Source organism: Macrobrachium nipponense, chromosome 4 (genome assembly GCF_015104395.2).
Source record: "Macrobrachium nipponense isolate FS-2020 chromosome 4, ASM1510439v2, whole genome shotgun sequence".
Classification (NCBI taxonomy): Eukaryota; Metazoa; Arthropoda; class Malacostraca; order Decapoda; family Palaemonidae; genus Macrobrachium; species Macrobrachium nipponense.
This window is the reverse complement of record NC_061100.1, coordinates 19,725,690-19,748,414: the sequence shown is the minus strand read 5'-3', so window position 1 is coordinate 19,748,414 and position 22,725 is coordinate 19,725,690. Positions and strand designations below refer to the sequence as shown.

General features: G+C 45.2%; 1 protein-coding gene across 2 annotated transcripts in view; it reads right to left on the bottom strand.

The window, feature by feature from the left end:
• The window catches only part of LOC135210751 (phosphatidylinositol 3-kinase regulatory subunit alpha-like), a 584,655-nt gene that overhangs the window by 540,414 nt on the left and 21,516 nt on the right, over positions 1-22,725 (bottom strand). The gene's annotated exons all lie outside the window — the stretch shown is intronic.

Here is a 22,725-nt window from a genome sequence, read left to right as displayed (position 1 = left end):
ACAGTCATGTTATTTAAGACAAGTTAGTTTGCCCAATAATACATTCTAATAATAGCATTCAAATAGATATTCATAAAATACAGAGAGAGCATTATAATGCAGATAATCTACAATGTACAAATTCCAATACAAGTACAACAGAGCTAGCATAGATCTATCTCAACATCACATGTTTTCTATTTTCTAGTTATAAAAAAAAGGCATATGCAACCACAATGTACAATACACATTTCCCCACAACAAGGAGTTACTACCCATGGTAACACTATTACCAATGCTCTTTTACTAAATAAAAAAATAAAATAAAACAGATATGGTAAAAGCACTGATAACCATTCCTCAATCCTCAGATTAAACTAAAATCATTTTTGCCATTGTTTCTGTTAGCTCCAAAATCTAATCAAACATTATCTACAAAATTCTGTACTATACAAGTTTTTATTGCACAAAAAAATTCATCTCAATAATATCTACACTGTTGTTAAAATTCTTTATTTACATACTTTTTTTTGCAAAATTTGGAAAGAAAGTACACCATAACATTAATGTATACACTATGTTGGTGTACCTGCCTCATTAAAGATAAATGCACCTCTCACTCATATTAAGCTTGCCATATTTTTGCCACTATCAAAATCCTCTTTTTCCAGCTGGATGGTGGACCTTCATGTAAAGTACAAGTTAATAAAGCCTGTGAGGGACTGAGGGGGAAGCATCAGTTAAACCTCGAAGATGTTACAGTGCCCAGAATTAACTCAATTCTAAGCCCAGGGCTTTTAACGCCACACCATCTAATGAGCTCAGGACTTTGCCTAAAATATTTACCATTATCAATACGTATCAATCATTCTGATCTTAAGGCCTAGCCAAACTCTTCTCATTCGGCAGCCTGAAATATCAGTTTGATCTGACTCATCTGTTAGCTGGGGTGAGAAATCAAATGCAAGTATGTAACCTGACCTGACAGTTAGCTAGAGTAGGCACTCAAAGATAATGAGTCAAAAACAAAAATGATATTTTTCTTCTTTGACAAATCTAAACCCATCTGAAGATATATTAGTATGTTGATGAAATATCTGTAAATAAAATCCATCTCTTAGAATTACTTTATCCATCCTGTTATAATCTTTACTTGTGAAAGAAAGTGGTTATCTGCTATTTATATAAATACAAATCCTGATCAATAAACTTCCTCACATTGTCCAACGGATCCCTGGGTTTCCAACAACCAATTAACTCACTGTGAGCAAAGCTCATTGAAACCCTGTCTTTTTGGATTGGCATCAATAATTGACTAATTCATTCAATTACATACTCAGTTGTGCAAAATGACAAATTTTCTAATCAATTTGTATTTTTCATAACTACCAACCTGAGGTCTTAACACTAGGACAAAATCTTCTAGCGCCAGCTGGAATACCATTAAAATACTAAAAAAAATTGTGTACACAAGGAACTATTGGCATCTGTGCTATTCTCCTTGCATTTTAATACATTTTTATCTTTTATTAATTTAATTATTTATTTTTCCTTTTTTATATGTGAGATCTCTTCCTTCTGTGCTTCCCTTTACTTTCCCTTACATTCTAATGAGAACCATATCCTTTGGAAGCTTGATTTTGAAGTCAATGGTCTCTTAGGGCTTACTCCATATGGATACAGTTCATCATGTCAATAATGTCATTAGCTCTAGATTTTTCTTTTCCTTGTGTGTGTGTGTGTGTGTGTGTGTGTGTGTGTGTGTGTGTGTGTGTGTGTGTGTGTGTTAATCATAGTAGTTATATCACATTTGAAGGTGTTGGTAAGCACCACCTAGCTATATGAAGAAGGCTTAGTAGTTCTTTTTCAAAGCTTAATAGTAATTTGGTTTTCTGCTAACTTTCAGTTTTGTACAGTATTAGGATTAATTATCAATACACTTTTGTGAGGAGCAAGCCTTCTAAGATTTTCTCCTTCCTTTCACTTATCTTTATTTGTGCTTCAGTCCTAAGACCCATTTTTTTTAAGCTTCCTTGTCTTGGGATACGTTCAGTAAAAAGATGACACAACAAATGTGTAATGATTTGTTTGGCAAGCCTTGTAAAATCTATAAGTAGTAAAAGGTTTTACAAGAATTCTACCTCAGTTGCACAGTAATTGTCAAGGCATGTTTGTTCTCACAAGTCACCTTTGATATCTGCAGGGAGTGGTTGCCTATCCAGCAGAGCTGTTGCCTTAGCAAGACATTATAACAGATACTCCAAGTGTGTTGCAGCAAATACTGACCGTTGGACTTACACACAGTAACACTCCTGCTTCTGCCAGTGCCACCCCAACTAACACAACTGCCTCTCGTAGCAGATGCTGCTTTCTAAGAGGAGGAGGAATATGAGCAGCAGTGTCTGCTCGCTTTGCTTCAAGAACAGATTTAGAAGACATCATTTGATACTAGAAACTCAGCTCCCATCTTTCTGTCCCTATTAGCCAGGACAGGATGAAGATAATCCAGCTCAAAAATGAAGACATTCACTGTCACCAAATGGACCTATTCAAATTATGAAGCAAGAAGAGTTTATATGCATCTGTGAACCAGTCAGATACCTGCAATACTCTTTTAGATTTGACATGCCATTTACAAGAGAACCTTGAAAAGGGTTTTAGAGTACGTATTGTCATCCAAATATAGTTTAGTGCTGCTTTTAACGTAGTAAATCACAAGACACTTATTCTTAGCTTCAGAATCTTGAAGTGGGTGGATATGTTTTGGGTTTAGTTCAAAATTTCCTTACAGGTAAGTATCAGTGAGCTATGGTGTCTGGAGTTCCACAGGGTAGTGAACTTGGTCCAATGTGTATAAAAGTGATGTGGTTGATGGCCTGGAAGGCGAGATTGTTCATTACACCAATGATGTAACACTTGTGGGTGTAGTAAAGTCTCCTCATATGAGAAATGAAGCTGCCCTTAGTATCAATCGGGATACAGAACACATTAGTGAATTGTGTAGTTGGTGAGGTATGAGGCTGAACTTCAGTAAAACTAAAACATATTGATTAGCAGATCTCGTACAGATTTCTTCAGGTGGCTGGGACTCTGCTGAATAAGTTTGAAGCTTGAACTATTCTTGGTGTAACTTATTACTCACATCTTACTTTTAAGAAAAATCTAATGAAAATATCAACAAAAGCAGCATGAGTCAGGTATTTTGTATGTTAAGCCTCATATATTGATAACTGATGAAATCAACACAAATTCTTTTAGGTCATTTGTGCTTCTTTTACCAGAATGCTGTTCTCTAGTGTGGATGCCTGCTTCTGCCAGAGTTTATCTTTTTTAGACACAGTGGTTCATGGTGATAGGTTTCTCTTTCCTAATGTTAGCAGTTTTGACTTGGACCATCCACGAATGGTCTCGTTTGTCAATTTTTCTTAAGTTGTATTTTAACAGAGATCTGTCACATTCTCAATTGATCCCTGATCTCCTTTTCCTGCCATGAGCAAACAGATTTGCTAAACAGCAGCACCAATATGTAGTAAATATGCCTGGCTGTCAAACTTCACAGTTCCAGAGGTCATTTATTTATACCATTGGACTGTAAAACAGTCTTCCTGAGAATGTCATGCAATTGGAACCTTTAAAAGTTCAAGCGAAGATGCAATGCATTACTTATCTAGTACAATTTCCCACATATTTACATTATTAATGTACTTGTATTTTTATTTGTTTATCAATTATTTTTTTCTTTCTTAATAAGGGATCTCTTCTGTCTGTATTTCCCATTGGTACTACCTTCTATTAGTTCTTTCTAGTGAACACCATATTCTTTGGAAGCATGAATTTCAAAGCAATGGCCCCTGTGGACATGCTTCAAATGAAGAGGGTTCATCTACTGAATAATATAATAATAATAATAATTTAAGAGGAAGGGAAGGGAAAACATTGCCCCATTACCTACGAGACTAAGCCCATCCTCATGCCCCTCAGAGTAGAAGCCGATTTCGATGACCCATTTTATCTAAGGTTTATGAGAAGCTACCCTCTAAGCACCTTTGTAAGTTTGTTGAAGATAATAAACTGCTACCGGGACAACAGTTTGGGTTTTATTAAGCCCTTGGTACTTGTGATGCACTCTTGTCAATATCCACTGTCTTACTGGTGCATACATGGTCAGTTCAGATTTTAGTGCAGCCTTTGACTAAGTGAATCACAAACCACTTACCTACATACTAATAAACACAACCCAGTATAGAAGCTTTAGTGTCATTTCCAATGTTCCTCAGAGTATGTATTGTTCTTGGAACTTTGCTATTTATTATTACATATACTAATATTATATGAGTGATATGTGGCAAGGTCTGGAGAACAAAATGTTTGCAAACACAAATGATTCTACTCTTCTAGCCATTGTTCTTTTTCCATACCTTTGATCTGTGGTTGTGGACTCCTTGAGTTGAGAGCTCACATGTGCGTATCCATTTGTCGCACATTTTGAGCATGGAACTTAACCATTCTATAACTGAAAGTATAATAATCAATCCCGAACTCATTACCTTTGCATCCTTTTAAACATTTCAATGATACCGTTTTAAATTTCAATTAATCTTTTAAGAGTTTTGGTGTACCTTTATATAAGAAACTGAACTTTAAAAAGCATATACGTAGGTAATACTGCTTCCTGTTTCTAAAAAGCTGGTATCTTGCACAAACATTTTTAATGTTTTACAGTGAAGCTATTATATTTAAGGGCTTCAAATCTTCTTCTTTGTTTGGTGTACTGTTCTCCGGTGTGGTCTTTAAGTGCTGACTCTCATCTCATCTCAAATATGTTTTGTCAACACTTTCGTTTACTTCTGGCAGAGATTTGATTTGAGTTCATTACGTTTGTTTCACAAAATGTATTATAATTACAAACACCCTCTGTGCTCCACTTCACCTGACTAAGCTATTTTTGCTCACAACACTAGGCAGGTTGCTGCTGCAAACAGTGTCATTTTCTAGTAGTATCAGGTTTAATACTACTCAGTTTGCTAATTTGCTTAGAGTTTCATCTTGGGTACAACTAAAATATTGAACACTTTATTCAGTGCAGTTGTGGAATTTTATGGCCTCCAAATGTTTAAGCAAAGAGCAAATCCAGTCCAGCTTACTACTGACATCTGAATTCAGGTGTATTGGTCTTATTTTCTGTCTCTCATATTTATTTATCCTTTTTTCCAATACTTTCACTCTGGAGGCTGATTTTTCCTTTGGACCCCTTTGGGTTTATGGCCTATTGACTCTATCCATAAGGGTTTTAACCCTTAAACACTGAGCAGGTATTTCTGAAAGTGTCTCTTGTATGCCGGCCTTACATTTGCAGTTTTTGACCATTTCGGTCAAGTTAAAGTTGACTGAAGGTCGAATGTTTTCTATTTATCATTATTTATATGAAAATATTTCAAAACTGATAAAAGCTACAACCATGGGTTGTTTTTTGTTGTATTCTACAAAAAATTGTGCATATTTTAATTAATAAAACTTTATGTAATGGCTAATTTAAAATGGTACAAACATCACCATAATCGGACGAAAAATTTTTTTCGGAAGAGTTGCCGCGCGGACATAAGGAAAAAGTTTTTTTCATAAATTCACCATAAATCGAAATATTGTGCCAGAGACTTTCAATTTGTTGCAAAATAAAGGTAAATGATTGAATATTACTAGAATGTAATAGTTTTAGCTTACAATTGCGTTTTTTGACCATCTCGGTCGAGTCAAAGTTGACCGAAGGTTGAAATTTTGGCACATCGTGATTTATATGAAAATATTTCAAAACTGATAAAAGCGACAACCATGGGTTGTTTTTTGTTGTATTCTACATGAAATTGTGCACATTTTCATATATAAAACTTTATGTAACGGCTAATTTACAATGGTGCAAACATTACGACAATCGGACAAAAAATTTCTTATTTTTTTCCGGAAGAGTTACCGAGCGGACGTGAGGAAAATGTGTTTTTTTTTTTTTTTTCATAAATTCACCATAAATCAAATATTGTGCTAGAGACTTCTAATTTGTTGCAAAATGAGGGTAAATGATTTAATATTACTAGAATGTAAGAGTTTTAGCTTACAATTGCGTTTTTCGACCATTTTGGTTCGAGTCAAAGTTGACCGAAGGTTGATATTTTGGCACTTATCGTGATTTATATGAAAATATTTCAAAACTGATAAAAGCTACAACCATGGATTGTTTTTTGTTGTATTCTACATGAAATTGCGCACATTTTCATAAATAAAACTTTATTTAACAGCTAATATAAAACTGTGCAAACATTACGACAATCGGACGAAAAAATGTATGATTTTTTCGGCAGTTACCGCGCGGATGTAGGAAAAAGTTTTTTTTTCTAAAATTCACCATAAATCGAAATATTTTGCTAGATTTCCTATTTGTTGCAAAATGAAGGTAAATGATTGAGTATTACTAGAATGTAAGTGTTTTAGCCTACAATTGCGGTTTTCGACCATTTCGGTCGAGTCAAAGTTGACCGAAGGTTGAAATTTTGGCACTTATCGTTATTTATATGAAAATATTTCAAAACTGATAAAAGCTACAACCATGGGTTGTTTTTAGTTGTACGTATTCTACATGAAATTGCGCACATTTCCATGAATAAAACTTTATGTAACGGCTAATATAAAACTGTGCAAACCTTACGACAATCGGACGAAAACATTTCTGATTTTTTCGGAAGAGTTACCGCGCGGATGTAAGGAAAAAGTTTTTTTCATAAATTCACTATAAATCAAAATATTGTGCTAGAGACTTCTAATTTGTTGTAATATGAAGGTAAATGATTAAATATTACTAGAATATAAGAGTTTTAGCTTACAATTGCGTTTTTCTACCATTTCGGTAGAGTCAAAGTTGACCAAAGGTTGAAATTTTGGCTGTTATCGTTATTTATATGAAAATATTTCAAAACTGATAAAAGCTACACCCATGAGTTGTTTTCTCCATGAAATTGCGCACATTTTCATATATAAAACTCTATGTAACGGCTAATATAAAATGGGGCAAAAATTATGTCAGAGTGACAAAATAATTTCTGAGATATGTCGCTGATGCTTTTTAGTGCGAGAAGAAAGAAATTCGCACTTGCGCGCCTGGGTAAAGATTGTAAACAAAACAGCTTGATCCGTGAACTCCCAGCATCCCCCAAGGCGCGTGATTCAAAAGTTTTCGCCTAGTAGGCCTTAACTATTTTTCCGCGAATTTTTAAAAAACTTTTTTCGTCGACGTTTCGTACGTCGGTTCGGCACCTGACAGACAATTTTCGTCGACATTTAATACGTCCAATTGGCGTAAAAGGGTTATGTCCAATCGGCGTAAAAGGGTTAAGATGAAGTTTTAAAAAATGAAGGAAGAGAACATTCTCACAGCCAAATTATAGTATTTTCTGGGTCCAACACTGTCTATCTGAAAATACTAATGAAATTTTAATGTTGAACTGAAAAGTATCTTCAGCTAAAGAATACAAACTTGCACAGGTAATAGTGTACATAACAGTATAGGCAAATTTGATGTAAGCATATGTGGCATTAAACCCTTGCTAAAATTAAGAGACAAATGTAAAGACCTAATCCACAAATGCAAAAAGAAGAATTATGAGATAGAGAAAGTGTAATTAACACGTCTGTATCATACGATAGCTAGGCAACAAATGAAATTTGAGAGTTTCTGAGCAGATCAACCATTCTTTGCCCAAATACAGTACTCTGCTATAACTCAAAATCTTTTCCAATCCCTGAATGAATCACCTATTGAATATTATGAGTAATTATATTTATTATGCATTACATGAGTAAAGGAGATTTTTTAAAAACAAAACCTGTTTTTCAATATAACTCTGTCAGTTCACATGCACTTAATCCTGCAGTCTGCAACAGCTCATCCACACCAATGAAAGAAGGAAGACTCCTTACTAGGCCAGGAGTCCCTCTGGGCAGTGCTTCAAGTGCCACCAGTGGTAGTTATGTTCTGCCATGTGTTTACCAGCCCTACTAAATCTTGTGCAGGGTCTGGAGGAGGGTACTTTTTACAAAGTAGTACATACATTGATGGGTTTGTATTAAATTACACTTTATTTTTGGATGGGAAGGCCTTCCTGTTTAAACCAAAGAGGTCGGTGAGACCTTCTCAGTCAACAAAGACAGAAATTCAGATCTAAGTATTAATAAGGGGCTGAGGGTCTGACTAGAACCATGTAGTAGCATTGCAAAATATCTCTGATAAAAAGTAAACCATGTTATATTCTTTGCACCTTGTTAAGGATTTCATACAAAGACTGCTATAATCTAGAGGTAAACACAGTATGGGTCAAATGAAGAGGGCAAGGCTGACATAGCCCAAAAACAAAATCAAAAGGTCAAAAACTTGGAAATGTTTAAGAATCACTGCAATAAAATCATACAGTTAGTTCAGTGGCCAAAAAAATGACAATTTGTCGAAAATTGCATTTTTCCTAACTATACAAACCTGAGGTCCTTTAACAATAGGAAGTAGCTAGCGGCAGCTTGGAACGGTCGTAAGCTTCGAACAAGGGGAGGAAGGGGAGAACGGTAGTTAACTGCTTGTCCGACAGTCGCGCGCGCGACTGGGAGGTAAACAAATCACTTTTGCCTTTGGCCCATGCAAAATACGCAGAGTGAGGGGTGGCATGAGGAGGGACTATATGTAAAGGACCTCAGGTTTGTATAGTTAGGAAAAATGCAATTTTCGACAAATTGTCATTTGTTCCGATACGTAATACAAACCATCGGTCCTTTAACAATAGGAAGACTCACTTCTTGGTGGGAGGAATCTGAGTCTTTTGATGAACAGACTGGTGTTCGTCCATCCCTGGAATGCCTCCCTGGTCGTAAGAGCGAGGGAGGGATCCAAGCCTCTGTCCGATTGATCGGGGTGTGCACCACAGGATCAATGGTCAGACCTCTGGGCCGAGTAGAGTACTAAGAGAGAGGCAACGGTATTCACTTCGTACCAGCAAGCAAGAACTTGTTCCTGTTTGCAAGAGGCAACATAAAGTATGGGTTGTCTCAAGCTGGCATCCACTTCCTCCCCTGTTGGAGGAAAGTGGGTGGATATACGCTCCTATCCCTAGTGAAAGGGATAGGATGGGGCTCTGTTGAGTAGCTCACCTGCATCTTGTCCTATCCAGCAGGGTGACGACCGTCTTTGTCCCTCTAACCACAGGTAGAGGGGAAGAAAAAGATGGGAAGAGGAGCCAGTCACACTCTCATTCACTCATCCATTCTTACGGTCACACCAGGACTCGATGCTGTTCAGCCTGCGAGGGTCTGGGTTCGCTACACAACGTGTTGAGCAGAACCACCATCGGGTCCCAAGGAAAAAGATCCAAGGACCTGTGGGCAATATCCCGAAGGTAGAAGGAAGGGCATGTGGTCTGGTTGGACCAGACCCCTGCCTTCAGTACCTGCGCCACGGAGAAGTTCTTGCGGACAAGGCAGCATCTCCTTCGCATCGAAGGCGGTGAAGTCCATTAGGGAGGGAATTGTGAACGACTCGAACCAATCGTCAGGGACCGAAGGGTTCTGAGTCTTCGCTACGAAGTTCGGTACGAAATCGAGCGTCACGGATCCCCATCACCTGGATGCTTGACTTCGCAGGAGAAGTCATGCAGTTCCTCAGAGGAAAGAAGGAAATAGTCGCATGACCTATCCCTCTTCTCTACTTCGGTGATGTCCAGTACCCATACTGGTCTGTCCGTTTGCCACGAAGTCTCTCGCATCCTCCTATCCCCATGCAGCGAAGTTCTCGGTAGTGGATAGGACACCGACACTCCATGGTGGGTGTCAATGGTATGGGTACTGTGACAAGCTATTAAAACGAAGTAATGATTGCTCTGTAACAACCGAACTAAGTCAACAGCGTAGTTCGTAACTGACTCGGCCGCTCTGACAGCTGCCGACTGACTGCGTTCGGTAGGAGGCAAGTTGTCAAAGCATCCGAGTAAGTCACGTGACCTTCGCCTTGTTTAAAAGGGTTTATGCCTGAGAGACCAAACAAATAATGTATTTGTTTTGTCACCAATGCCGGACAGCGAGGTGATGATTCTCTTAAGGCATGTGCCCAACAGGCGAAAGTCAATTGCCTTCTAGAGACCGAGGTCCCTGAAGGTAAAACATCTCATGGTTGTTGAATCTCAGCTAAGGAGAAACAACACTATGTACCGTTGAAGACGAAGGTAGATATTGAGTGCAACCTACGTCTTCACAGATGAATCGAGAGAAGGATTCTCAAGATTCATAACCTGTGCTTACAAATGACTGAAAACGCTAACCGCTATTTCATTGCTGTCCGGTGAGAAGTCGTAGTTGCAATGAAAGCGGGGCGTTCTTCAGTAATGAAAACACAGGGGAAAGCCGCCTGAAGAACTGCTTCTCATGGGCTGAACATTTGGAAGTAGAGCTGTCAGGTCGGAGAGAAGTAGGCGATGTCTTCTGACACATCTCGTAATTCGGGTTGAACAATGAACAATTGTACACCTACGAATACGAGATATTTTGAAGACAAACTCAGATGTCTGCAAAATCATTCGCATTATCGCAGTGCGATGCAGCGGGAGACTTGTACAGACTTCTGTTACCGTGCGGTAAACAGAAAGATGAAAGAGTCCAAGAGATATCTCTGTTGAAAATTCTCGCAATGTCGAAGGCGATGGAATCTAGCGTCACAGCAGTAGATGGTCCTTCATTATTGCGAGAATCCCCGTTAATCAGAGACCTAAGTCCATGATTGTTGGGCAGAGATACGGTTCGGTAGTCAATCAAAGCAGGGGAGAGAGAGACATACTGACCGTGCATATCGGAGGCCCAGCTGATACTGAGCTGCTATCAGGCAGTTCAATACGCAGTAGTTGAGCCTGAGCTCTCGCTGACTCGTCATCCTGAGTTGCCAGGTAATCCATTATTCCACGAAGGAATGCGTTCGGCTCGAACTACCGAGCATAAAAGATATGCTCGACCAATTATATTTAGGCGAAACGAATTTCGGTAAATATAAAAGTTGAAATGGTGTTGTCGTGACAAAACCATAAGTATGTTATTGTTATAATACAATTAAGTTTGTTCATACTTACCTGGCAGATATATATATAGCTGTATTCTCCGAAGTCCGACAGAATTTCAAAAAACAAAATCGCGGCACACGCAGTGGGGCGGCCAGGTGGTAGTACCCATTCCCGCCGCTGGGAGGCGGATATCAGGAACTATTCCCATTTTCTATTCATATTTTATCAGTGCCACTGTCTCCTGAGGGGAGGTGGGTGGGCACTTAATTATATATATCTGCCAGGTAAGTATGAACAAACTTAATTGTATTATAACAATAACATTTTGTTCATGAGACTTACTTGGCAGATATATATATAGCTGAATCCCACCTTCGGATGGTGGGAAGAGACAGAATAGGATTTGTAGGAAACTTAAATTAAGTAGATGATATACACCTTGGTTCCTCACCTGTTAGCAAAGTAGACTCTGTGATTACTGTCACTACAGCCTGCTTGTGCTTAATCAGAGTTGCCAGCCAGGTGGAGACCTGTAGTGCTGGTGCGCTCTGAATGCTCTGTCAACGGGGACGTGACCTCAATGTGACAAGAGCATAGAGCCATACAAATGAGGGCAACGAAGCAACTGACCACCACCTGACCAACTAACAAAGACCCCCTGAACACTAAGCTAAAAGATGGGAGGTCTTCACCAAAGCCTCACCACAACCAAAAAACACATCAACTAAAACCTCCTAACCTAAACCTAACTAAGGGATAGGGAGAGAGCTACCTTCTACCTTCAGCCCCCAAGACTGTGTCTGCGAAAAACGTATGGCCCAAGAGAACAACAGTCCTCGTAATATCGTTCTCACATCTCTCAAGTAGTGTGAGGCGAATACTGAATTGCTCCTCCAAAAGGTGGCGTCAAGGATGTCCTTGATCGACATGTTCCTTTGGAAGGCAAGCGAGGTTGCAACAGCTCTGACCTCGTGAGCTTTCACTCGCAAGAGGCTCAAATCGATCTGTGTGGAAGACGAATGAGCCTCTTTAATGACGTCCCTCAGAAAGAACGCCAAAGCGTTCTTGGATAACGGTATATCGGGGCGTTTAGCAAACCGAACACCAGAGATTATCTGAGGGACCTCGTACTTCTTTAGTCTTGTGGACATAAAACTTTAGAGCCCTGACAGGGCACAGGACTCTCTCAGGTTCTTGGCCCACAAGGCTTGTCATACCCTTGATTTCAAAGCTCCTTGGCCAAGGGTTCGACGGGTTTTCATTCTTTGCTAAGAAAGTGTACTCAAGAGCAGACAGCATTGTCCCCCTTGAAGCCCACTCTCTTACAAATGGCCTGAATTTCGCTAACTCTCTTCGCCGTCGCCAGAGCAGGTAGGAAAAGAGCCTTCTTAGTCAAGTTCCTAAGAGACGCTTCATGTAGAGGTTCGAAAGGACTCGACATTAACAGTCTAAGGACTAAATCCAGGTTCCAAGAAGGAGGCCTCGCCTGAGGTATCTTGGATGTCTCAAATGATCTCAGGAGATCGAATGATCCCTGTTATCAGACAGGTCTAGTCCTCTGTGTCGGAAGACTGCCGACAGCATGCTCTTATAATCCCTTGATGGTCGGGACCGCCAGTTTCTGCACATTCTTAAAAATAGCAGGAAATCGGCTATCTGGCTCACAGAGGTAGAGGAAGAGGAAATTCCCTCCTTTCTACACCATGCCCTGAAGGAAGCCCACTTCGACTGGTAAACAGCTCTCGAGGACGTTCTCCTAGCATTGGCGATCGCCTTTGCAGCTGCTTTAGAAAAACCTCTCGCTCTGGCCAGCTTTTCGATAGTCTGAACGCAGTCAGACCCAGAGCGGAGAGGGTTTCGGTGATATCTTGCGAAGTGGGGCTGTCTGAGTAGATCTTTCCTCCAGGGCAATGTCCTCGGAAGTCTATGATGAATGACATTACCTCTGTGAACCATTCTTTCGCGGGCCACATCGGGGCGATCAGGGTCAACCTCGTCCCCTCCGATGCCGCGAACTTCCTTACTACTTCCCCATGATCTTGAATGGCGGGAAGGCATATAAGTCCAGGTTCGTCCAGTCCCAGAGCAGTGCGTCTATCGCGACTGCTCCCGGATCCAGCACAGGAGAGCAATAAAGAGGCAACCTCTTTGTTCTCGACGTCGCAAAGAGGTCGACTAACGGACACCCCCACAGTCTCCAGAGCTCTCGACAGACGTCCTGGTTGCACGTCCATTCCGTTGGCAGGATCTGATCTTGTCCGGCTGAGAAGGTCTGCTCTGACGTTCTGGACTCCTGCGATAAATCTCGTCAGGATCCTTATCCGTCTCGCATCTGCCCACAGCAGAATCTCCCTCGCTAAATAAAACAGAGGACGGGGGGATGTGTACCTCCCTGCTTCTTTAGGTACGCCAGGGCTGTGGTGTTGTCCGAGTTGACTTGGACTACTTTCTCTGCAACCTTTTGTTGGAAGAACTGTAGCGCCAGAAAAACCGCCGCTAGTTCCTTTACATTGATGTGCCAGGACACCTGTTCCCCCTTCCAGGTGCCTGACACTTCCTCCCCTCCCAGTGTTGCTCCCCATCCCGACACCGAAGCGTCGGAAAACAACACTAGGTCTGGGCTCAGAAGCTTTAGGGACAACCCCTCTCGAAACTTCCGAGGATCTAACCACCATCTTAGATGGTTCTTCACCGATTCGGTGATGAAAAGGGTCGCATCCAGATCCTCTCTGACTCTCCATTCGTCTGCCTAAAGAAAAACTGGAGAGGTCTGAGGTGTAGTCTTCCAGGGAAACAAACTTTTCCAGCGAGGAAATGGTTCCCAGCAGACTCATCCATTCCCTCGCCGAGCAAGCTTCCTTCCCCAGGATGCCGGCCTTTCTCTAAGCCTTGGCAGCTGTCGTTCCTGGGACGGAAACGCTCGAAAAGCCACGAATCCATCTGAATCCCCAGATACACGATGGACTGTGTTGGGGTCAGATGCGACTTTTCGAGGTTGACTAGAAGTCCCAGGGACTTCGCCAAGGCCAACGTGAAGTGAAGGTCCTTCAGACACCTTTCTTCTGACGATGCTCTGATAAGCCAATCGTCGAGATACAGGGACACTCTTATTCCTGCAGAATGTAACCATCTCGCTACGTTCTTCATGAGCATGGTAAATACCATCGGAGCCGTGCTTAAACCGAAACAAAGGGCTCGGAATGCCAAACTTTGTCCCTTAGCATAAACCTCAGAAACTTCCTTGAAAGAGGGTGGATAGGCACGTGAAAGTATGCGTCCTGTAGGTCCAACAAGGACACCATCCAGTCGCGCCCGGTCTTAGGCTCCTAGAAACCGACTGAGGTGTTTCCATCTTGAATTTTTTCTTTTCTACGAAAAGATTCAGGCTGCTTACGTCCAAGACTGGACGCCACCCGACGACTGTTTTGGTACCAGGAAAAGTCTGTTGTAGTATCCTGGTGACCCCAGGTCTAGGACCTGCTCCACCGCTCTTTTCGAGATCATTTGTTCCAAAAGATCTAAAAGAACCTGCTGTTTCTCCCCTTGATACGACGGGGAAAGATCTCTGGGAGTCGTTGAAAGAGGAGGAGGGTCTACAAAGGGGATCTTGTACCCCTGTTCTACTATCTTGAGGGACCACGCATCTGTATCTCTCTCTCTCCACGCCCCCGCAAAGAACTTTAGCCTGGCTCCGACAGGCATCTGAAGGACTTTCTTTTCATTTAGAGGATTTAGGTTTGAAGGAACCTCTTCCTCTTGCAAGTCCTCTCCCTCGAGGAGCAGCTCTCGAGGAGGAGCGCTCCGAAAGGGTTTAACCTTCCTAGGAGGTCGTCCCGACGACGACGTGGAATAGGGGACTGCAGGACGTCCGTCTAGAAGACTGGGCCAAGAGATCCTGGGTTTTTTTTTTAGCCTTCTCTTGTAGGCCTCACTGCCAGGTCCCTTACATAGCTGGGGGAAGAGATGGCTCGAAAGAGGTGCAAAGAGAAGCTCTGCTTTCTGCGATGCAGAAACAGCCTTCGCTGTGAAATTGCATAATAGCGCTCTCTTCTTGAGGAAAGCAGTGCCGAAATGAGACACTAACTCTTCCGAACCATCCCTGACGGCCTTGTCCATGCATGACAACACATTGGACAGCTCCCCCAGACTCAAAGAATCAGGACTCCTAGATTGAAGATCCAGGGCTCCTAGGCACCAGTCTAGGAAGTTAAAGACTTCCAGAGTCTTTAACAGACCTTTCATGTGATGGTCTATCTCCGTTGGTGTCCAAGAAATCTTCGCGGACGACAAAAGGGATCTCTTCTGGGCGTCTTACCAGACTAGCAAAGTCCCCTTGGGAAGAGGACGGGATCTTAATTCCTACTTCCGATTTGGTCTCATACCAAATGCCGCCTCTCCCACTCAGCCTTGAAGGAGGAAGGGCGAAAGTCGACTTGCCCTGATCCTTCCGACGTTCCATCCAGTCCTGCAATTTCTTGAATGCTCTCTTAGTGGATAAGGAAGTCTTCATCTCCACCACTTCCGAAACCTTGCCCGACTTCGAAGACGAAAACTGAGAGGGCGGAGACTTAGGAGCTGCAGGCTGGAACTTCTCCCCAAACAAGGAACGTAAAAGTCGTACCAGCACCTTGTAGTCGGAAACCGACGAAACTGACGGCTGTTCTTCCTCCACTGAGTCAGCCGGACTACTATGTTCTCCTTCCTCCCGAAGAGGCAAAGGAGATAGAACCTCTGGAGAGGGCGTTGCGCCAGCGGGTCTAGCCTTCAACAAAGGCTTTCGAGGAAGACTAACATCCGCCTCTTCAAAGCGACCGACCTTCTGTCGATCTTTAGAGCTCGAACCACGAAGAGCGTCCTGACCTCGCTGCGCGTCAAGAGAGGAAACTCTAAGTCTCTCTCGAGGAGCGTCCTTACGCTTGACGCTCAAGCGTCCAGCTTTCGCTTTCAAGCGTCCAGCTTTCGCTTTCAAAGCGTCCTTCTGAGCGCTCTCAAAAGCCTTCTCCACAGGCAAAGCGTCAAACAAAGCCACCACCCCGACGAGCGTCTTTCCAAAAGCGTCCTGCCGAGCGTCTTCAAACGCGTCCTCCAAGGCGTCCTGTCGAGCGTCCTCAAAGGCGTCCTGACGCGCGGGCGGAGACAGCGACGAACGAGGAGACAGAGAAGGAGACTGCCTCGTCCTCTTGACAGGCAGTCTAGCGTCCTTCCTTCGCTTAGGCTCAACTGCTGCTGGGCGAGTCTTCCGAGCCATTAAGGTCGACAATTGGTCTTGAAGCGACGCAAGAATACTCTTCGTAGGTGAAGAACCGAGAGGAGGTGAACAGGGCTGCGCCTGCGAGAAGACGAGGGGCGGGGGGACGCCTCCTTCCTTCTCACAGGAACAGCAACCTGCCTCTCCGAGGCGCGAGAGAAGCGCTTCTCAGCGTCGTCCTCGGACGACGTCCTACCTCTCTTCTGTGGAGGAAACGCGTCATACGACGCAGGCGACGACCGCAACGAGAGCGGAGAGAGGGGACGTAAAGCGTCCTCCCTAGGAAAAGTCCTTTTCAACGGACGTGAGTCACTCCGAGAGCTCCACCCCTTGCGCGGGGAGGGCGCCTCGGAGGACGAAAAGCAGTCCTTAGGATGCGAGCCTGAGCACGCTCCTTGGCAGCCTGGGAAGTAGCAACAGGTCCTGCCGAAGGGACGCCAGATCGGTGGGGAGCCCCCGTAACCCTCTTGCGGCTTTCGACATGCCCACTCCCTGAGGTCTGGGAGTCCGACAGAGGTCTAGACCTAGAGGCATTATGGGGCCGATCTGACGCCCCCTCCACAACACTAGGGGCACGATCACACACTTTAGTCGAGCCGTTTTCAAGGGCCAACACTTTGGACTCTAGAGTGCGCAATGAACTCTAGAATCAGAGAAAGGGCATTACCTTCTCCAGACACAGAACTAGGGCCCTCAGCAACAACACAGGATTAGGTGAAGCAAATTCTACTGGTGTTAATATAGGCGAAATGTTACTTCCCTTACCTTTCGTAGAACCGCTTTTAGAGGAAGACCTCCTGATCCTATCGCGTTCTAGCTTACGCCGATAGGATTCATACACCTTCCATTCATCCTCAGTCAAACTTTTGCATTCAATGCAACGATCAACTAGCAAACAAACATGCCCCCTACACCCCATACATACTGTGTGGGGGTCTACCGATGCTTTCGGTAGCCTCACCTTGCAATCACTTCTCACACACACTCTGAAGCTCACTGAACTTGATCCCGACATCACGTTCATACAAAAGCCAATCCAAAATCCAAAAACAGTCCACTATCGCGTATGCCAATCCACAATCCAGAGTCAAAACCAAAAAGTCAATCCAGATACTTATAACGAGTTAAATCCAAAAATCCTGGGCGGAGGTCTGGTAAACAGGTGTTTACCGACCGGCGACAGAAAAATATGAATAGAAAATGGGAATGGTTCCTGATATCCGCCTCCCCAGCGGCGGGAATGGGTACTACCACCTGGCCGCCCACTGCGTGTGCCGCGAGTTTTGAAATTCTGTCGGACTTCGGAGAATACAGCTATATATATATCTGCCAAGTAAGTCTCATGAACAAAACCATAAGTATATAAAAGTTGAAATGGTGTTGTCGTGACAAAACCATAAGTATATAAAATTGAAACTGAAAACTTCTGGGAGGTTGCAGGCAACCCCGAGTTTGCAGTTCAATTAGAATCTTCTTCTTATAAGTCGCAATCCGTAGATTAACTAGGATATGCGCCTACCCCTCGGACAATTCAACTGTTTAGTAGAATCATGTCGCGAGGTTAATATACGTATATATTTGTAGGATTCTGAACAACGATCTCCATCCTAAATTCTTTCCTTCAAGAAAACAAAATAAGGATTGGAGATCGACCACCTTCCATCTCTATCAAGAGAGTGAAGGAGAAGTCTTCCTCGAAGGAAAGCTTCAATGGTGAACAGAATACTAAGACGATAGTTCAAGCCAAACTGGATTATTCCCGTCCGATCTTCACTATTCCAGGTTGGTCGCCTACTGTGAGATAGTTTCTTTCAGCAGCAGTCTTCTTCCAATGCTAGAAATTCCAGGAATTCGAGCATAGGCGAGGTTCCCGATTATCGTGTATATCGGGGATTCTCGTCTCGCTCACTTTGGACCGTGGTATCGCGTTAAGTGTTTGGAGATCGTAAAAAACTCGAACACTGAATGCGCTAGAAAAATTCCGTAGGAATTCTAAGCAGTCTGCGAAACCCCCACCGAATTCGTCAAACGATATCGGCTGGTGGGTCCTCTCGATTCCCGTAGAAATCGAGAATGGGGCAGGATTCCTCCTCAACGACCGGGGCTTACGTCAGGTAGGACCCGAAGGTCCCCCCGGTAGCGCAGTCCCGAACGTGGGATCCTACAGAGAAATCTCTGTAGGATCCCTCCCCATTTCCCTCATAGCGTAAGGAGAGAGGGGAATGGGGGAGGAATTGGATACTCGCTCGCCTTCCCAGTGGAACTAGCAGTAGGAGAAGAGTAGGAGCAGCCATTTCGCCTTGCGGCGATGGCCTCTCAGAGTCTGGGAAAACGTATCGTCAGGAGAAAACGTTTTCCCGCGGAGGGTTACGAACTCTCACTGTAGGTAAGGGTCTGCCGCCACTGTGAACGTCGTCTGGGTGGGGCTGATCGACACCTGACAGGAGAGAGCCGATACCGTCCGCGACTCATTCCAGTCCTCGTCGAGGTCGAAACCTCTCAGGAGGACCGCCAAGGAGTATTTAAATACGGTGTCCGAAGACACGTAGAAAACGCCGCTGTCGCAGTAGAGGAGGTGGGAAGTTGCTTGATCGACCGGCCAGAACTGAGAGAGCCTTCTTGTCCGGAGACGAGAGACTCTGGTTCGAGACAGAATCGGCAAGCTCCGATCGCGGCAGACCCACCGTCGGTTTGGTTTCCCTCTCGGGCCCCAAAACGACTCGAGCAGAGACGTGGGCTCTGCTGTGGGAGCGGCAATCCTTCCGCAAGGTCATTATGCTGACGAATCAGCTTAATGACTTCTGCAAATTCCTCTGTATCTCGGGAGTAACCGCGTCTTGCGGAGTAGGACCGTCCAGTCCCTCCCACAAGAACAGATCCCGAGATACTCCTCCTTCAGAATGAGGAACAGCGGCAGACCCCTGACGGTCGCCTCCAGCTAACTTGCGCGTATGTCCTGGTCGGTCCTAGAAACCGTGCCATGGTCCATACGTGAGTCATAGCGGGATCGCGAGCGGCGCACCTCTCGCGATCCACCTCAGGTAGGGTACCCTCGCTCCTCCCGGTGTAGCCCGAGGAGGTTGAAGTACAGGAGAGGCAGACCTGACGCTCCCCCCTAGCTCGCTGGCAGGACCAGCGTGCTTGGAGGGCTGCTGCTGATCGTCCACCCGCGGTGGCGATCGAGCAGCAGGCCTAGCCTTGCCGCTCGCCACTGGGGCGAGAGGCTCGGCTGAGAACGTCGACGCTGATCTCTAGCGTCAGGCGAGCTGTTGCTGGTTACCGTCTCCGCCCGGTCCCGATGGGAGCGGCGTCAGGTGACCTGCTAGGCTCGTTGTCGCGGTGAGACCGGCGAGCGTCCTCTCGGCGCGTCAAGCCGCTGGTACCAGCCGTGGCTGGTACCGACGACCGCGGGGACCCCTTCCTCGCCTCAACCCGTGGCTGGTCAGCGACCGTCACGTCAACCCGAGCAGCCAGCTGGTCGCTGCGAGAGCGTCCACTGGCCTAGCGGGAGTCTCTGCACGACACTCGCAGTCTTTCTCCTCCGCGCTTCGGTCTTGGCGGCGAGCGAGCTCGGGTGTCAAGACTTTGGCTGGACGGTCTCGCGCGGGAGACCGTCCACTCGGTACTTCTCGCTAACGAGAAGCCGGAGGCGGATCCTGGTTTAGCGGCAGAACGCTAGAAACCAGGCGAGGAAGTGACCAGAAGCTGGTACTCCTCTGGTCCCCGTCTTCTTCTCCTTGGTAGAAGAAAAGACGGCCCTGTTCCCGAGGGAGCAGGAGGACCAGCAGAAGAGCTCCCCGAATCGCCGGAGCGAGACGGGCCCTTAGAAGGTCCCGAAGGAGCCTTCTTAGGGGGGAAAACAACCCGGGTTAACCAGCTGGTCGCTGCAAGCATAAGAGCGGCCGATGGCCTGGCAAGAGTCACCTGAGCGTCTCTCACCAGCCTTCTGCTCCGTGCCGCGTCTTGGCGCCGAGCGAACTCTGGCGCGCTGAAACTTGGCTGCACGGTCTCCCGAGGGAGAACGTACACTCGGGATCTCTCGCTGAACGAGAGACCGAGCCGGAACCCTGGCGTAGCGGCATCGCCGCTAGCACCAGGCGAGGAAGTACCAGAGCTAACCGATACTCCTCTGTTCCCCCGTCTATCTCTTCCTTACGGAAGGGGAGACGGGCCCCCCCCGCCACCACGCTACCCGAAGGAGCAGGAGGACCAGCAGAAGGAACCCCCGTCCCACCGGGGTGGTGGGACGGGCCCTTAGAAGTTCCCGAAGGAGACTTCTTAGGGGGGAAGGCAGCCTTCTTCTTCTTCGGCTTATGGGCCTTAGAAGTCGAAGGGGAAGAGGCAGCAGCAGACGATGAAGACGAAGATGACAGCTTCCTCTTCTCCTCTTCCTCGTCAGCTCACGCAGGACAGTCGTCAGGTCCTCCATCCAGGCCGGAGCCGGGGCTATTGCCGAAGCAACACGGCCCGACTGCACCTGTCCGGAAGGACCTGGGACCTGGGGAAGACACACCGCGGGAGGACCAGCATGGACAGGCTCAGGAACCAGGAGCGACAGGAACAGCAACCAGCTCAGGAGCGGCAGCGGTAGACCAGAAGGGACAGCCAAGCCAACAGCGGGAATCACATCAGCGGCAGGTACGGCAGGCCCAGCGATCGCCTCGTAGAATCATCGGCAGCCAGCGGAACCTGGGTCCTGGCGGCCGGTCCAGGGGCGAGCTGCTGGAACAGCGGAAGTCTGGGGCAGGCAACACGAAGAAACAGGCGGCGGCGGCAACCCCACCTCGGTACGGCGGCGGCCCTAGTAGCGGCAGACGGCGTCATCGACACAGCATGGGGAGTGTAGACCAGGAGGGGGGGGGGAGCAGCATAAGCGGCCGTGGTAGTAGTGGAGACCGCCCCAGACCTCGCTAGACGCTGCAGCAGGCCCGTGGATGCTAGGCACGCCCTGCCGCCGCGGTGGGGTCCATACCTGTCCAAGGTCGTCTCCCACGGATGTAGCACCTGCGGTAACATAGATAGATTAGTAAGAGGGGTTCCCTCACGCACGGGGGAAGACACGACCCACCGAACGCAAGGAAGACCCCAAATAGAAAATACAACGAAGAAGCTGAGGCGGGGGGCAGGAAGGAAGACGAAGAATCGGATACCAAGGGAGTCGCGGGAGAGCTTTCCGACGACTTCCTGGCAGACCTTCGCTTCCCCTACCCCCGCACAGCAGTGAAAAGTAATATGAAAATGAAACAGAATACTGCCCTTGCGATTCACTTCATAGAACTTAAAGGGGAAAAGATCAATTCCCGGGTAAGAACGGAAACTTGATCCAATAATATGATGCTATCATAATATATATGAAAATGAAACAGAATACTGCACTTGCGATTTCACTTTCACATAAAAAAAATCGTAAGGATCAATTCCCGGGTAAGAACGAAAATTGATCCAAATTAAATTTCATGCAAATAAATAAATGAAAATGAAAAGAATATTGCAATTGCGAATCCACTTTCATTGCATTCTATTATACAAAATTAAAAGGCTCGTGCCGAGCGCAATCACACTCTCGGTAACGAACGCACAGGGCAAAAATATAATGAAAAGAGTACTTACATTTTTCAATTACACACTTTCGCCCAAAATACATGACTCGGCGCGAGCGCGCCCGCCCGCCCTCGGCACCGAGACATAATTCAAGGGTTTAATTCATGAAAAGAGAGGAAATCGCCGCATCTACGGCGATAACTCCATGTTGGTTCATAATTAAGTAATGAAAATGAAAACAGTGTACTTACAGTTTCATTTTCAAGTCAAACAAACCATTAGTAGAAAACACAATATAAACAAAGCATACGACGATTTTGAAGCGGCATGAGAGCGATGACGAACACGTCCTTCACACCCGCGGCCGAAAGCAAAAGTGATTTGTTTACCTCCCAGTCGCGCGGCGCGCGACTGTCGGACAAGCAGTTAACTACCGTTCTCCCCTTGTTCGAAGCTTACGACCGTTCCAGCTGCCGCTAGCTACTTCCTATTGTTAAAGGACCGATGGTTTGTATTACGTATCGGAACAAATGGTGTGCATATGCAAACTTTGTGGCCCCTAGGGTAACTAAGATTCTTAAATTTAAAAAAGTTCACAAAAAAAAAAGTCCAATCTACAGCACCAAATGCTGAAGTAGAAAAGTGTCCAAAAGCAACTGATATATATAAGGTGTTGAGAGTTCAGTGTTTTTTGGGGGGTCTTACAGAATTGTGGAGCACCCACCACAACTCCCTATTTACATCATAACATTGTTTCTATTCTTATAACTTATTACCTGGCATACCTATGTCCTTGAGCAACACTCACAGGCCACCTTCTTAACATCAGTAAATAGCAAAAAACATTCAGGTTCTATGAAAATTATAACTGCCTAGATTGGGATT